The sequence below is a fragment of the Nuphar pumila genome, chromosome 3 (genome assembly GCF_984573655.1).
Source record: "Nuphar pumila chromosome 3, dmNupPumi1.hap1.1, whole genome shotgun sequence".
In the NCBI taxonomy this organism is placed as follows: Eukaryota; Viridiplantae; Streptophyta; class Magnoliopsida; order Nymphaeales; family Nymphaeaceae; genus Nuphar; species Nuphar pumila.
The window spans coordinates 23,384,111-23,394,948 of NC_143251.1; positions in this window are offsets into that span (position 1 = coordinate 23,384,111).

Consider the following 10,838-nt stretch of genomic DNA (forward strand, 5'->3'; position numbering starts at 1 on the left):
AAAATTCATAATAGCCATATCTAATTTAAACGTCATCTTAGCCACATCTTCTTTCTTAATATTTAGTTGATGATAACCCGATCTCATATCCAACTTTGAGAAACATGCAGCTCCTTAAAGTTGATCGAACAAATCATTAATGCGTAGCAATGGATATTTATTCTTGATGGTCACTGCATTCAGTTGCTCATAATCTATACACATTCGCAGTGATCTATCCTTCTTATTGACGAAAAGAATTGGAGCACCCTAAGGAAATACTAACGGTCGAATAAAACCTTTCTCCAATACTTCCTGTAATTTCTCACTGAGTTTTTTAAGTTCTGCAGATCTCATCTAATAAGGCGCCTTCGAAATGGGAGTTGTTCTCGAAACAAGATCAATCTGGAGTTCAATTTCTCGATCTGAAGGGAGACTTGAAAATTCTTTCTAAAAAATATCAGCATATTCACGAACTATGTCCACATCAGATATGATGAGGTCTTCTCGCTCTTCGATCTTCATGTAGGCCAGAAATCTCATGCATCCTTATTAAATATATTTGTTGGACTTTAGACAAGATATAATTGTTGGTTTCGGTAGTTTTCTAACACCCTGATAAGTGAAAGTTGGAGTCTAAGGGGTTTGAAAACTGACACATTTTTTTTTGCAATCAATGGTGGCATAATGGTCTGACAACCAATGCATGCTAAGAACAATGTCTATATCTTTAAAATTGAGTTGCAATAAGTTCACAGGAAACGATTTTATATATTTACTATACAATTGTTATACACAGTGTCCACTATAATGGACTCGCCTATGGTATTTCAATCAAGTAAAAAATATGCAATCTTGAAGGTAAAATATGTAACTGTTTCCCAAAAATTGATGTAGTGAAACTATGTGTAGCTCCTGAGTCAAACAGCCCATAAGCTACATTGAAACTATCACGTAAGTAGCTTATCTTTATTTGCATCGTTCATATCTGCACAAGATTTTATCACATGCAAACAATTATGATATTCATATAGAAAATATTTATTTCATTAATCATTCTATTACATGTAAGGAAAATATCACTAGCAAGCAAGAAGAAAAATAATGCAAGACAAAAGATAATCGAACTAGACTAAATAAGCTAAGTATTCCTAAATGCTTTGTTATATCATTCTTTAATCCATCCAAAGCTTGGTTCTCTCCCTGAACTTCTTCGCGTCTGCTGAAGGTGAGTTGTAAGAGGAGCATTCAAGTCATACTGGGGCGAAGTAGGAGTGTAGGTCGGTGAAGCAGGAGTATAGGTAGGTATGAGGTAGGAGTGTAGATAGGTGAGGAGGGATCATTAGTGAGATCTTTATCCTTGCCTCCTTCCCATGAACTCCCTGATGTTGTCCATCCCTGCCCTAATCCTGGGTCGCTCATGTTTGCTTCAGCAGTTTGCCATGCTGCTTCAGCGACCTGAATTGTCGCCCTCCTAGTTTCTTTATAAAGAAACTCTCCAACTGGATGTGAAGCTCATCGATTTACTACACTCATGACAGCTGCATAATTGGCTTGAGACATATGTTGTTCTTGTGCACTGGTCATACGAGACCCTCCCTGATACGCAAAGTTTGCGTTAGGGGATGCTCTCCTTGCGACTCCCTCTTGAGCCACCATCCAATCTCTCATCATCCGGTCATGTAATGATCGAGCTCTCTGATGGTAGGACTGGTGAGTCTCTCGCTCGTAACAATGTGTTTGTCGTCCTGAGTAATGTCAGATTAGTCATGTCGGTAAGTGTCTCTCTTCGGTAATGATATAAATCGGCGGGGGTCATGGTGGCAGATCTCTAACTATTTGAATCATGCTTGTCATAACTCCCGTTGTCATCATCATTGCAGTGACAAACTCCTCTCTTTCTACGACAGGTGGCTCTGAATGGTCTTGTTCTATAGTGTCTTAATGACTATTGCACTCGCTAGCCATTTTCTTTTCACAAAACAACCTAATTACTAATGTGTTCTTATCGAGCAGGGACTTATATCATATTCTATGTCATTAAACTTATTGTGAATGATGAACTTATTTGTGTGAACCTTGCTCTGATATCATTTTGTAACACCCTAATCTGGGATCTCGAGAGTCTGAGTTCGATTGGTATTGCTTCCTTGAGAAAATAGTTCAAAGTTCACACAACGGAAATGTGGCTAATTTTTTTTCATTCTTATTCACAATAACTTACTTTCTTTCACAATGTTCATCATTCATAACAAAAGAGAATTAACAAATACATTATTATTCAATGACATAAAAATAAAAACTATCAAAAGCTCTGTCGAAGAAGAAGTTAATCAAGTTTTATCTGTGCTAGTGTGGCTACAACCTACAGTTGCAATTAAACATGGGGGTGAGTCTACAGCCCAGTAAGAAATAATTATAAGCAAATAAACACTTAAACGTTCAATTGTAGTGGGCTCTAAGCCCCTAGTCTTAGTTTAGTTTTCGACACACCATACAAGTTTGTATATTTTAATTACCCTCATTAACTTTCTCAAACACTTTCTAATAATAACTATCAGTAGGTTGGCTATACCAGTCATAGTCGTCTATGGGCGTAGCAACCCGCGTAGAATACTTCAATTCTATATGTTGGCTAGACAATGAATCATACACTCCTAGTGGTCCCCGGACCACCAGACATTGCAGTGAAACAAAAAAAAGGACCCTGTCGGTAGCTAGCTGGGAGGTGAGGCTCAATCTCAGCATGGTTCATGCTACATCCTAACCATGATGTTTTTAACCATCCATGGTTCTCTAGAGTCCTCAAACACTGTGTGTGTGTAACCCTAAGTCATATGCTAAGTTCAACACATAGACCCACATTCTCAAACTTGTATTTCACTCGTTCTCTCACAAGTGACATCGTGAAATGATTATGACAGGTCTTATTCTTTAATCTCATGATGACATTAGGATTCACACTTATCTCACACTAAGTAGGCAATGATGTAGGGTCTCCACATCGTTAAATCATCGGCGTCTCACTCTCCATGGTAGTTGTACTCAGGTTGTGAACCAGGTAGCCCTTACCACAAGTCGCCACTTCTCGGATTTAATGGGTTATGCATGCTAATCTTAATATATTCATGCATACAACATGAATAGATTAAATGAGACTCTAATCTAAACATAATCTCATCACAATGCATGTTATTATCAATCACACTGACAAGCTATCACAAACATAATATATTTCGAATATGCATGACATATCTCAATTAACATGTATATCATAACTCATATGTGTATGCAATCATCTCAGAATATCATGCATGGTCATTTCAATGCATATCATGTTCTCACTCAAAGTTATCATGTTAATTCACGACATTACAATAACATGCAATGTAAAAAGGTTTATTCATATCTAAAATTACTTATAATATTCCTTACATCGAATATGAACATGATGTTTTAGTCATGATCGAGTCTCAAGATGTTCTAGCAGTAGAATCTTGTAATTAAACAAGCACATTTGCATTAATGTACAAAATCTCTTATCTTTTTAAATAAAATTACTAAAATACCCTTCTCGAATTTACTCGAGAGACCTCAATTTTTTGCATCACTAATTTGACCAAAACTAGTAGATAAGCAGATTTCCTTCTACGATACGACTCCAACGCACCAAACCTCACTCAATTCTGAGTTCAGAGTGCAAAGTTATGTCAAATTTATTAAAATGGATTTTGGATACTTCACAGAAGTATTTTGGTCATTTCAAAATTATTTTCATAATTCGAAAGGAACTCACAACCCGATTCAGATCCACTTCTTATCTGGATATAAAACTATCTAATTTGATCCAAGCCCATTACTAGTCTGGACCCAGAACTATCTGATTGGATCCAGACCGGGTTCTAATATAGATCCTGATCAAGTTAAAATGGATCTGAGACCCTGTCAGACCGAACGGGTTCGGTCTGACCCAGTTTGATTCAAACCAATTCGATTCAGACTGATTCGGTCTGAACCGACTTACCCAAAACCTGTTCGACTAAAATTAATATTTATTCACTTATTATTATTATTATTTATAAATACATTATGCAGTTTGGTCCGGGTTGCACCCAGACTGAACCCGACAACTCTAATTTTTTTTATTCACTAGATTGGCTCAGTCTGGGCATGACCCAGACCGGCAGGTTCGGTCTGGGTCGGTTCCAGATCGACCCTATTCGGTCTAGGTTGCACCCGGACCAACTCGGTCCCTCGAAAAAACCCTAACATGGGGGGACGGAAGGGCATCACCCCTTCTGTCTCCCGTTCATCTCTGTCAAAGTGGGGTCGGTCGTCGGAGTCATCCTTCTCTATCCCTTTTTCGCAACAGAGGGGTCGGCCACCAGCATTGGTCGGTCAAGCCTCTCTCTCTCTCTCTCTCTCTCTCTCTCTCTCCCTTTTTTTCTGTAACACTCGCCTACAGTCATAGCTGACGGCCCTCAACCCACTGAAGATGAAAAGAAGATGAAGGAGGAGGACGATTACCTTGTTGTCGTCGGTAAGCTCTCTATTTTTTTTTTCAGCACCCTTCTCTCTCTCTCTCTCTCTCTCTCTCTCTCTCTCTCTCTCTCTCTCTCTCTCTCTCTCTCTCTCTCTCTCTCTCTCTGGTTCGTTTGTGGGGGAATGAGGCACACCGTGAGGGCTATTTATAGCCCTCACTGTGGGGTGAGGATAACCCTGACCCTCGACGATCGTGTAGGGTGAGGTTTATCATCATCTCTCGATTTTCATGGGAAAGGAGGTTCCCCTATATAAGGAACCGACTTTCCCCTTTTGATTTTTTTCGCACTCCTTCCCTCCAGAAAAATCGTCGAAGGGGGTTACACTTTAGCATAGTGGCACTTGTGGACCACTGGGGACATTTTTTTCTTTTCGATAGAGATAGCTGGGGTTAGTCAGACCACTACCAGTTATACAACCATACCATTTGGGGTTCGAACTTGCAACGTCCCAACACAAGGTGACGTTACTCTAAGTGTATCATGTATACCACTGGCTTTGATGCCTTACAAGGGAATTACACTGGTTGGTAGCATTCCAGGTCGGGAGTTATGTGGGTGATTGGAGATGGCATGGAATAGAAAATCAGACTTGGGTGGCATGAGAGAGAGAGAGAGAGCTTGTGAGGGCAAGAGCGGGAGAGAGATTTCTTGTGTGGGGCGTGAGAAAGACAGAGCTTAGGGAAAATGTGACGGGGAAGGCGTGAATGGAGAGAGAGAGAGAGAGAGAAAAAAAAGCGTGAAGAGAGAGGAATTGGGATTTAGGAAAATGGGGCTCACATGGTTTTAGTATTTCGGGAGGAGTGAGGGTATCTCTTTTGAAAAAATTTTAAAAAAACAATCTCTTTAAAAATGAAAGACTCGATATGAGTATACCCAAATTGAGAAAGTCTTGATTGTATTTAATTTAGAAAAAATAACATACAGGTATTTGTTTGCATTTTGGATGAATGCCACGTATCGTATAACTGTTCTGTTGACTTTTTAACTTTTCAAAATACAAAATGTTGGCATGAGCAAAAAAAAAAACTCATGTTCAGCATCACCTGATCTGCTTCCCCTTAGGAATGAATTGAGCCTAAGTAAATGACCAAACTTCTCTTGCGGAGGTTGAGCTTAGTAGAGAGATTATATTGCCCTTAGTGGGAGACGTTGAGTTCCTTTACAATCTGAATAATGCCCATGCAACCTTTCTTGTTCTTAAAGTTTTTTTTTCTTTCTCCTCTCAGTATCTCCTAATACCCTATACATTCATAAGATCCTAAATCCTCTCCAAACAAAAAAATACAATAAAATTTATGAGAAATCCTCAAGGTAGCACTAAGCTTCTATCAATGATCCTATATTCCGAGGAGAACACTTTATAAGTGATCTGCCCTTTCGAAAGTGGGGTGGGGGGCTCTTTAGGGAGAGGGGCGGCCACTGCATGGCTCCACTTGGTAGGGCAAAACACTTATATAAGTGTTCTTCCCCGATCACAGGATCTGCTCTGATTTGGTAATGGTGGATTTGGAGAGCAGATCCAGTCATTTGTCAAGTACCTTGTAAAAATAGTCGTTCCAATGATTAGATGCCAGGCCTCCCATCTTCCCCCAGTGATTGGATGTGTGGCATCCACGGAATGCCTTGTGAGTACTCAATCCAATCACTGGATCTTTCTTGAATTTGTAATAGATATGGTCCATTTGGCAAGCTGCTTCACTTTTCTAGACTGACTGCAATCATGTCAACCAAGTTAGACCGTAGGCTATGTGGGTCTACCTTGATTTTGCTAAAATTGCCCAAGTATGAACAATGTGAAACATCCACCAAGGTAGGATCTGAGTCTGCAACCTGCCCTCAAGTCGAAGTCTCTAGACTTGGATTTTCTTCATCTAGAGTCATGTTCGATGTGACCACCTAAAATTTTTAACCCTCCTAAAAAAAGTCATGTTTGACGTCCAGAAAAGAGTGACTGAATTCATGATTTAATGAACATGGTTCAATTTCCACCCAAAGACACAAAATAGAGGGGGTGTTTTAATTTTTTTCTTCTTCTTTTTTCTGAAGGGGTGTTTTAATTGGTTTTTAAATCAATGAAAAAGCAGGGCTCTGTTTCAACGCAGAAAGTGATTTGTTCAGAGAAGAAAGATTGTCCTTGTTGGCAAATCAATATCACATTTATTCTTTGCTTAGAAGATGCAACATGGGCAGCCGTCTATCTCAAATATCAACGGTGCTCAATTCGTGGTTAGAACGGTTTGCATGCAATTATTGGACAAGCGTTCTCGTGTTAGAAAGTTGTCTAGGAATGGAATCCTGAAATTTTGGCTTACCATATTCCACCACAAGGGAGACTCGACACCAACAAGTAACATCAAGAAAAAGGTAACTTAGTGACTGTAAACTGGCTTTGGAAGAAATAGACCGTTAAGATGCTTGGCATTTTTCTGAGCCACTGCTTTCTAGATCTCTGTCTAGATATGTTTTCTGGCACAAATGGTACCTCAGAATTAAGACACTAAGCCATCACCTTGGGAAGCTAGGGTATGCTCTGATCATTTACCTACACCCCCACCCCCCCCCCTGGCCCAAGTGGCAGCGGACCTGGGGAGAAGGTGCTGACCCCTTTGTCCGGGGTTCGATCCCCAGCGGGTGTGCGAATGGCTTTAACCGGTGGGCTCCGTAAGGGCTTGGGTGTCAGTGATCCCGCCTCGAGATTACCGGCTTCGGTGGGGAACCCAACTTGGTGCTAGTTGGGTTGAGTACAGATACATTGCATGGGTTGGTTCTGGACCCAACAACAATCCAGACCAGACTTACCCAGTGATCTTACTAAGCTTATCTAATATTGGATTCAGACATGCAGGTCCGGACCAATTAGCATGTTTTCCTAGTTCATCTAGTTCCAACGATGACCAAGCCATTTTATATTAGTTTTGCAAAGATCCCAAGAAGATGTTGGTATAAGCTTAGTGCTGCAGCTTCCCTACCCTCCACCATCAGGCCAGAGATTCATGGATCTGAGAGTGAGTATTTTTTGAATTTAAGATACATGGGTCTAACATGCCCTCTTGCAAAAACCGTGGATTTGCCATTGGCCCTACGTTAGATCTGGACTTTGGATCTGAGGCTTGTGGTAATCAATTGCACCCACAGATTCTAAGTTTTCATATAAATGGAGAAACTGGATTTCTTAAGTAATTTGTGAGTTACCATAGATTTTTGTGGAATATGTATCCCAGAGGTTAAAGCAAAGAATAGTTGTGTAAAATCTCTATCAAATCCCACAAATCAAATAGGACAAAAGAGTAGAACAAACATGTATAGGACTTGTGGTCCAATTGATATTTCCTATGACAAACCCAATTGTTAGGAAGATGTGAGATCATCGCTTCTTACAGGACAAAAGCTCGATGCTCTAAATTGCACCAGCTCAGTCCTTCACCAAAAAGCTATCATTTTACCTTGTTAATTTTTATGATAGCCATGTAAAGTAAGAGCAAACCATGATTATCGCATCCGATGCATGCCATATGTATTTTAGCATATTAATTTATTCTTTAGCGTGTCACCATCAAGCCTTCATGTGGTTCCTATCTTGGTCTCTATTCCAGTAAAATAAACACACTTCCCGTGATTGAATAAAGATAATAATATTCAAAACTATGCTAAATGAGTTTTATAAAGTTCAAAAAATCAACGGTCTAAAATCTTTGTAAATTTTTTAGGCTCTAAAATTGTCATTTTGCTATCGAAAACACATGATCCGGGTGCCAATTCCTAGCAAATCGATCGTGCCTCTATCTATGGGTTAGAATTGCGAAAAAAGAAAAAAAAATATAAAACCAGAAAAACTCATTTAGCATGTTTGTGTCACTCATATGTATGTGTGTAGCAAATCAACACACCAAATAAACCAAGTGTTTTTTTACAAGGCTTGTTGCCCAGTGAAAAAATTACATAAGTTTGTCATTACCAACCAAGCATCTAAGAGCAAGGTCCAGATTCAGTCCAAGATGATCCCAAGTTGGGTAGTCACTAAAAGGTCTGGCTTTTACTAAAAATCCACAGATTGGTCCAGTTTTCACTCGACACGCCAAATCTTAGCCGTGTTTGGACACTTTGAATCTGAAAGACTAAACAGATAATTGCTGTAAGATCATGCATCCTGGTGAGTCTAGAAGGCTCATCCATGGCAAGAGATTGTGAAGCCTGATCCTAATAAAGAATTAAGGGCCCACTTGAAGTAAGTAAGCTAATTAGGTCATCTCAAACAACCTGATTGGTCCTTGCCCTAAATTACCTAGAGCTTCCAATATCCATATCATATCAGGCTGAACCAGGAACCCACCCATATTGAACCTCGCCTCAGTTTGAGCATCCCTAAGCCTGACTCATTTGCATGTACATTTGGAGACAAACCTGCCTAGTGGGACTAACATGCTTATCAGGCTTGTGTCACATAAGATACAAAGCCCACGTAGGCCTTGTCCTAGTTTGACTATTTTTAAGTCCAAGATTTTTTCCATGTGCTTGGTTTTGGGTTCTTTGATTTGGTAAGACTGATCATAAGGCCAGTATGGAGCCGGGCTAAGCCTGACACTCTACTGGGCTGCTCAAACTTTTAAGCCCATATTCAATGCCATACCGAATAGTCAAGACCACAAAACACCTAAAATTGCATGAGTTGCAGAGACAACTACAACAACGAACCCTAAGTCCTAGCCCTGCGAATGGTCAGACTGTGGTTAGGCCATGGTGGTTGTGGACCAGGGTCCAGGTCTGACTCTTGTGTCAGAAAGGCCACATGGGGACAGGGTTGACCTATGTCTGGCCTTATCAGGTAAATAAAGCCCCTAAACACCATAAAAAATAATTTTCCACATTATAAAAGGAGGACCAGATTTCGGTTTATCTTGGATCTGGAGTAGGAACACCAATGGCACATCTGAACCCAACAAGGTTCAAACTAGCCCATTGAGGCATTGTGCAGGCAGTTGCTTGTGTCCAAATTCTAGCTGGTCTCTGACTTTCACTAAGGGTGTGTTTGCATGTCACAGAAAAGGGTGGGTTTCCACAGAATGGCGCGAAAATCCATGCCTTTTTATTCGGTGGATGTCAAGCAAGGATTTGAGATCCACGGATCTCAAAATTAGAGATTTTCAACCCAACCTGATCCCAACCCATCCCCTTTCATTAGGCCAACAATCCCCGGATCCATGCTCTCATGTGTTTTGGGAAAGGTCGAATCCAGCCTGGGCCTCGTGCCAAATAGAGCCTAACCTTGATCCATGTGTCCACTGATCTATGGATGTGATCCGTGATCCAACCATCTCATTGTTTAGGGACACCAACAGTAAAGATCCGGCTAGGATAACAGTGATCCAAACTCATTAGATGCATTTGGTAGCCCCCAACTAAATCGAACTAGATAAATACGATAAAAATCTGAAAACCTTTCCAATTAAATTAAAAAGTACTGTTTTACATGTGGATGTATGGGAAGATAATTGTATTCTGAGTTGGAAAGGAGTGATCAAATTAAATTCGGATTCGATAATGCTACATTCGATTAGGTGGTATGTGGTCATTGCCTTTATCCCACTGGTGGGATTGGAAGTTGAGACCTCTTGATTAAGATGCAACGATTTGTCACCCATCAAATGATAGTATTAATGATAACTTAGTAAAGATAATGTGGAAAATCATTTATATAATATACATGCAAAATCATAATGACAACAAATATAATGGGGGAAATTATCTTTGATTAACTAATGGAATTCATACCAGGGGGGGGGGGGGGGATCCGCTTTTCTGGTAGGACCAACTAGTGCACGTCACCGTGTGTTGGGACGTTGCAGGCTCAAAACCGCTGGGTAAGAGTCTGCCTAACCCCAGCTTGCCTTTCAAAAAGAACCAACGGAATTCATGTAGTTGGAACTTATTTGTTTATATTTTTCAAATTTTTTTTCAGATCTGCAGAGAGAGAGAGAGAGAGAGAAATTATGCCATCGTACAAAGGCCAGGTTGGGAGCTGACACAAAGTAGCAAAGAGGGGTCTTATCACAACTGCAAACTGACCCATTCCCTCACAACCAATAAACTCTCGAGATTCTTCATTATCATCTTCGAACACCGTCCCGAACCAACCATCTTCATCCCCACAATAACCCGTTGCAAATGATTACTCTCTCTCTCTCTCTCTCCAACCACTTGTTTTTTCAAATATTTATCTGCTTTCTTTATCATTTACTCAATCTGCAACGCATATTTCTTGACAGTCATTATCTGTTTCACCTTTTCTAGCACTCAAGAATCTTTCTCTTTATCTTG